Genomic DNA, 7,699 nt, shown 5'->3' with positions numbered 1-7,699 from the left:
ATTATTTACGTAAATAATATTAAATATCAATATTTTTCAAAATCGTACATTCAAAGAGTTGTTGTTTATTGTCATTAAGTTGAATCAAGTGTTTGTTTTATTTGTAAATGCGTATTAAAACGGTAGTTTCACGTAAATAATTACCGTTGTTTGAATAAATGAAGTTGTACGTATTTGTATATCGCTCTTATTCGCTTTGTCGGCCAATAGGGAAACTACTCCAGCGGCCGGTAAAGGAGGGATTGATAAGATAGTTTAAGACATTTTTAAGGAACCTTGGAATGTTTGATTCTTCAAATATATAAAACGTAATTGTGGATAATTTTTATTGTGATGTAATTAATCCAATAGATTGTGAACTTTCTAAAACATATTTTCTTCGATATTATCCAAAAATTATATGAGCAGAAACGATGCTTTTGAAGAAATCTGGTGATCCTATTTTAGTATGAAATTGGGTCTTAATTTTCAAGTTAGCGGAATTTAACCGAAACAAATTATTTGAATTCGACCAATCAGAGGGCCCAGACCGTCCAGACGATCGCATAATAATATTATAAATGCCATTGCAAAGTTTAAATAAACTTCCAGAAGAAATCTTTTTATAAAACGCTTGTTAATGGTCAAGTAATTTTGCATATTTAAATATTCGCGCCAGCCACTTGGTTCGTTCTTACACCGCCAGAGGAGCGCTCTGTCGGCTATCTATTGACGCGGTGCGTATCGGCCATATTGAATGAACGCGTGCTTTTTTCGTCAAACGTTATCAGGTAATTGTGGATAACTTTCACTGTAATGTAATTAATCCAATGGATCATGAACTTTCTAAAACATATTTTCTTCGATATTATCCAAAAATTGTATGAGCAGAAACGATATTTTTGAAGAAATATCGTATTACATGTGGCGATTCTATTTCAGTATGAAATCGTGTCTTAATCTTTAAATTCTTATTTTTTTGTATCCGGTCGACTGCAAACCGAAATGAACCTTACGGTTGCTTAATATTGAGGGGCAGAGTGGTGTTTTTTTGCCTTCAGACCCCCTATGCAAAATTTATCCGAAACAGACAATTTGAATTCGACCAATCAGAGGGCCTACATCGTCCAGACGCAAGGGTATTAATACAATCAGATTATAAAGAAATCCGTTTGGTTTTTTCATTTTAGATGATCCAGTCCAGAGATATGATGGTCACCGCAAGATAACTTTTTTTAGAGGAGCTTCTGGAGATCAGCTATAGCAGCTTTCAAAATTATTATTTTTACAAATGAAAATTTTTAAAATACTTTTTAATATGACCATTATATGTGTACGCATTTTTACTTTAATATATTAAAAAGTCTTCTCAGAAAAAAATCTTGAAAAATACCTTTTTTGGGCCTCCTGACTGTATATAACCCCTTAATAAGCCAGTAATTTTGTATAACGAACGACATTATTAAACAAGATACCTATATTGACACTTAACCAAAACTTATCTGATACCATTGAAGCCGTGCTAAAATTTATCTATCGGCCATTGGAACATTTCTTATGATAATTTTTTGATCGTGCTCACAAATATTGCTAACTAACCATAGATGACGTATTTAGTCAATATCGTATTGACCTATGGCTTTATCGATCGACCGTACTGGAGCTCCTGAAATAGCAAAGGTATACATTCTTTCGTTTGTCGTATATTATCTCTTTTTTCTTCGTCCACTTCTGGCACGCAAGTCCCACGGGCTACTGACAATTTTAAAAAAATCTTCCTGAGAATAAGAATTAAAACATTCTCCAACGAAATCTATCTGCTAATGAATTCAAGTCACGCGGGATGCTGAACGGTTCGGTCTTTTCAGGGGAAACTAACGCGACCAAAAAAGCATGTTTCTAAATTTCTCTTATTATTTAATACATTGAAACCAAAATTTCCACTAAAATCATAATATTTGTAAGTGGGTGCTTAATTATAAACCACATATTTTCTGTAACTTACAAGTTAAATAATGCACTTCAAATAAAAACGTCGATTTCTGTTGTGTTCGCACAGGTCTCCAACTCGTCGTGGAAGGAGTTTATAAATAAATAGTTCTTTTAGATTAATAAGGGATTTATGAATGCTCCGCATTTTATAAAGGTGACTCGATAGTCGACCTAACTAGAAACTGGCTAATTGGAATCTGAAACAGTAAGTTTCTCTGGGAGCCTTCCCACTGGCCCTGGCGACTACTGGCCACAGGCTTTATCTTGCGGACTTCAAGCTCTATGCACTGCCCTCTGTGCGTGCATCTAAAAGCTCTTACTTCCCAACAATTTCACACATGTAAAAAAGAATTTACTTAACCATTAAAAATAGGGTATTTTATTTATACATTGATTAAAACGGTCACCATTTTGAAACAAACATATATACAGACAGACGAAATTAAAAACGGTCGAAGTAAAACAGGACATCGCTTCGCTCAGCCAATAATTTAACAAGACGACCACTCCATCACTATTACTTCATCATGCGTGGAAGTGTTTCGGTTTATTTCTACTGTACAGTCAACGGAAATTATTCAGGACAGATTAAGCAGGACCAAATTCATCGGTAATAGTTGCAATGATATAATAATAAAACTATTTTTTTTAACATGAGGTCCTCACTGGGATCTCCCGTGCTGAGGATTTCATTTACATATTATTAAAATTTTGTATTATGAATAATAATAAATAATTATCAATATTTTTGTAAGCGTAATGAGTAAGATTAAAAAAGGGACGCTTAGATTGTTTGGGCATGTAGAGCGGATGAGCGAAGAAAGGAGTGTACTAAGAATATACGATGCAAATGCGAATAGTAGCAGAAGTCGGGGACGCCCGAGGAAGACATGGCACGGTCAAGTAAATCAGATACTCGAGTCAGGCCATGTCAAGAGTCAGAATAATAGAAGAGTATGTATGAATGTGAATGAGGCAAAGAAGTGTGTGCCAAGACCGAGTTGTTTGGCTGTCTATCTTCTCTGCCTACCCCTGCGGGAAACGGCGTGATTGTTAGTTAGTTATGTAGTTTTTTTTTTAAATTTCTGAAATAATTATAAAAATATTGCATACATGGTGTCTTTAAGCAAAGATGAGTTGTTTTAGTTTCATTCTGTATTTGTTGTCAGTATATTTTCAATTTCTGATCTTCTACAATTTGGGAGGTAAGTTTTGATATTGCCTAAATTCATTCTTCGTAACCAACTATGGCCCTCCTTGTGTTACGTATCCAGCTTTTTATTTGAGATTTAAATGTTATAATATAGTTGTGCTTTTTGAAAGAGAATGGGATTTTGTTGTAGAGTTTGGCGTCATAATAAAGGAAGCTTTTTGTGCCCAAATGTTGTATGTTTTTTTTTAAATTTTATTTTTATTTTTATTGAATATACAAACACATTACAATAATTTACAAATGTAGATATTTCGAGGCTGATTGCGAAGAAATTAGAAATTTTTAACGAAAACTGCCCAACTCAATAGAGAAATTATTTCTCGTGTTAGAGTGTTGGGAGTCATTATGGTTTATGGGTTGTAAAATTTCACTAGTTGATGTAGCTAAAAATTAACAAATAGTTATAAAACTAGATGATAAATTTGATAACACAATATAATTAAGAAAATAAGAAATTTTATTACAAACTAAAAAATATAACTTAAATAATATAATAGTTATTAAAATTAGAAAAAATAAGATATAAAAATAAAAATGTACTTATTAGGTACGAAATAATAGAAGGTAGGTACAGTACTGGTTGTAAATTGTTCAATGACCGAGTTGGCAATCTTGTATGAAATGGGTACTTAATGAAATGCAACAACAATAAACGCATATTAGGAAGCACATTATATAACTTTAGAGGATATGTAAAAAAATATATGTAGCTTTTTTTTATTTAAATATTAAATTTTGTTTATATATTTTTTTTATTAATCCTTAATTAATTTTCCTATATTCATAACGTGAATTTAGGAAACATAATCAATAAAAATTACAAATGAGTTCATATAAACAATTATTTGAAAAATGTATCCAATGAAATTAAAACTTGTGATTACCGTTGGGTTTATCTAAAAGTTGTTTGATTTGTGATTTGAAAGTTTTGTAATTTTTTTCAGTTTTATCCGGAAGGGCATTAAACAATTTTATACCTTGATAAGTATAATGGTGTTGACCAGCACTAGTTTTACATTTAGAAATTTCTAAGTTACCACGTGATCTAGATCGGTTACTTATTTTTGTAGAAATTGTTGAATTGAAATGGTCTTTATGAATTTGTAACAGTGCATTCTTTTTAAAAAATTTGTTTAAGCTAAGAACCCTAAACCAGTCAAACAGTTGCGTGGTTGGAAATATCGATGATTTTCTTAGGATGACTTTCAAAATTAACCTCTGAACCTTTTCTACGGGTGAAAGGTTAGTTTTGAAAGTCCCTCCCCAACCGATTATATCATATTGTAATATGGATTGGGCAAGAGAAAAATATATAGTTTTAATCATACTGGATGATAGGATTGTTCTTAATCTAATAAATATATATATTAGTTTTCTTACTCTAGTTATAGTATTTTTGATTTGCTCGCTCCATTTTAATTGACTGTCAACTATAACACCCAGATACTTAATGCTATTTTTTCCCGCTATGGGTGAACATTTCACATGATTACATTCTTTTTTATTTTCACACTCGGCAGAGTGAATTTTAAATAGAACATTATTTTCGACGTTTTTTTCTTTCAATGAGAATGATATAAAATATGTTTTCTCAGTGTTTAGTTACAGGCAATTTTGGTTAAACTATATTTTTAGTGTTTATGTTGGAATTTGCTATCGTCGTTGTTTCCTCCCATGTTTTTCCCTTTGTTATCAGTACAGTGTCGTCTGCATACGATATGATATCTCCAACTATTGGGAGTGTGAACATATTATTTACATAAATAGTAAAAAGGATTTGACCGATGACAGTTCCTTGCGGAATGCAAAAAGAGGTGGTTTCGGGTTCACTTAAGGTATTGTTTATTTTAACATATTGGAGTCTCTCATTTAAATAACTTTGGAACCATGATAGTGCTATTCCATCTATTTCAATTTGCTTTAGTTTTTCTATTAGTTTGGAATGTGATATGCTATCGAATGCCTTACGGAGGTCTATGAAGATACCAAGGCACTTTTCTCCATTATCTAACTTTTGCATGATTGTCGATGTTAGTTTAGCAATTGCATCTTGTGTGCTGAGATTGTCCCTAAAGCCAAATTGATGAGGACTCATTATCTTTTTGTCTTTTATGTAGTCGTTAAGTTGTTTCTTGACAATTTTTTCATAAATTTTTGCTATGTTTAATGTAAGAGCTATTGGACGATAGTTGGGAATATTTTCTTCATCACCCGATTTAAATATTGGGGTAGCGATAGTTTTCTTATAATTATTTAGGAATACACCTTGTTGTAGTTGCTTATTGGATATGTTTTTCACCTTGAGATCTATTGTTTTTTTTATATACGTGTTAGTAGTTATGTCTTGTGTTTTGCATTTATAAAGGGGTGTGAAGATTTTGTCAGTAATAGATAACAGAAAAGAAGATTTGGTGCGTGTCGATAAACCCTTACCAAACTGCATGAAGTGTAAAAGAGGCGGAGTCAAATAAAGTTATGCTTTGCTGTGTACGTGGAAACAAAAGCGGGAAGCCGCTGTGCGTAGATGCGATTTTCAGTATTGTGGGTTAAGGCCAAGCTTAATGCTAAATCACTATTTTGATAAATCTTTATAACGAATTGGTGTATATTATGAATACCCAAAAATATGCTTTAGATAAATTGAAGGTTTTCGTATCGTTTCGCTTGAGTAGAATACAAATAAAATAATAAATTACTCAATAAAAAATATAAATGAAAACTACTAAAAATTATTTTTTTCAATAGAAACGTATGAACGCGTAAAGGAAACAACTTTAAAAAAATTAAGTATTATAGCAAAGATTTTCTGTGACAGTTTCACTTGATTAACTTTTTTGCTTTCTTATAAAATTATTTACAAAGTAAATAAAAATCAGTTTTGTGCTTGAAATTGAACGTTTCTAGACTCCGTTTGTCAAGCGATTTTAATGCCTATTACCTACAATATAAGGTATACCAAGAATATACACAAGTTGGCTTGTAGCTACCTCTTAACGATGGACCCCTCTGGTGCGCGCGCTTTCATAATTATAATAGATCATTTCCATTGTTTAATATTATTGACTGGGCGTGGGCACAGCAAAGTCACGTTTCAACTTGACAATTTTGTATTTCTGTAAAATCGTCTCTACTTTGATTTGCCTGTATATTATTTTTTGTACATGACGTTTCTGTTTCAAGTTGGTAAACCATATTTACGATTTACCAATTTTTTTATTTATTTTATTTGGACTGAAAGTGGCAAAAGAGGCATTGGCCACGAGGGTGTACAAATATACAATCTCCTTCCAGATAAACTTAAAACGGAGAGTATAAATGTATTAAAAAAAAGATTTAATCTTAAGTTATTAGAACAATATTAGAAAACTACTTATTTAATGTAATATATTTAAGTTAAAAAAGTGAAATGTATATTTCTTTTAACTTAATAAATAAATGAAAAAAATAATAATAAAAAAATGATTCAGTAAAGATTATTTTTTCAAAAGGTACCTAGTACATACCTGAAAATTGTTTCATAAAATATTTTTATTGAGATAGTGAAGTTTGTTTCAACACATTGTTTAATTCCTTATTTGAAATTTTTAAACAATTAATAAAATTAAATGGCTTATAATAGATAAGATAGGTTATGTACCTACTTACAAAATCTTACGAAATTTTGGATTTTAATTTATTTAATATCACTGACTGTTCATAGAACTACTAGTGGATTTAATTTCATTATAATTTATTGTGATTTTACTTGAGGTTCGTTATTTAATAAATAAAAGTTATTTTTAGCGATCTGTTGAATTCAACAGGCCACTTACTTATTTATTTATTTATTTAACGCCCAGAGGGCTTTTACATGGTTGGTAGTATAATTTTAATTTGACAGATATTTTTAAACATAAAAAATAAGAATAAAATTACATTTGATAAAAGCTATGCAACAAGTCATACAAACACAAGAAACAAAAACAGAAAATTACAGCTATTTGTAGGTTTACATGATGTGTTCAGGAGTATTGTTGAAATAAATGTTTTAAATGATCCACAAAACTTGCCAAGTTGGTATTGAATATGTCAACATCACCCAAGTAATGATTTCCCATGGTGTGAAGTCGTTGTATCGGAGAGTGGGCAATGTAGTTACGCTTATGTGTGCTGCTGTAGAATATTGTATTTTGTCGTGTTGTTACTGTGGGTGTGTGTATGTTTATAAGTTGCAGGAGTTCACAACATGCCAATAGGGTCCCCAAGCGGTTAAATCAGTCCTTGGGCGAAGGTTCCATTGGCGAGTAACGTTTGTCACTGTAATAACACAGTGTTAATTAACTATTCAAATAAATGAAGCCATTACACAATCAAATACGTTACATGTTTTCCTAAGGCAATTTAAAGGCCAGACATTTTTTCAAATGAAAATACGTCATTTTTTACTTCGAATTAATTTAAGATAAAGCTTTTTAGAAGAGCGTTATTATAAGGTTCAGCAAAGAGCTTTTTGTGTTTTCTTTTCTTTTAACTCAT

This window comes from Hesperophylax consimilis, chromosome 7 (genome assembly GCF_061612785.1).
Source record: "Hesperophylax consimilis isolate HC1 chromosome 7, BYU_Hcon_1.0, whole genome shotgun sequence".
Classification (NCBI taxonomy): Eukaryota; Metazoa; Arthropoda; class Insecta; order Trichoptera; family Limnephilidae; genus Hesperophylax; species Hesperophylax consimilis.
Note: the sequence above shows the minus strand (reverse complement) of the source record.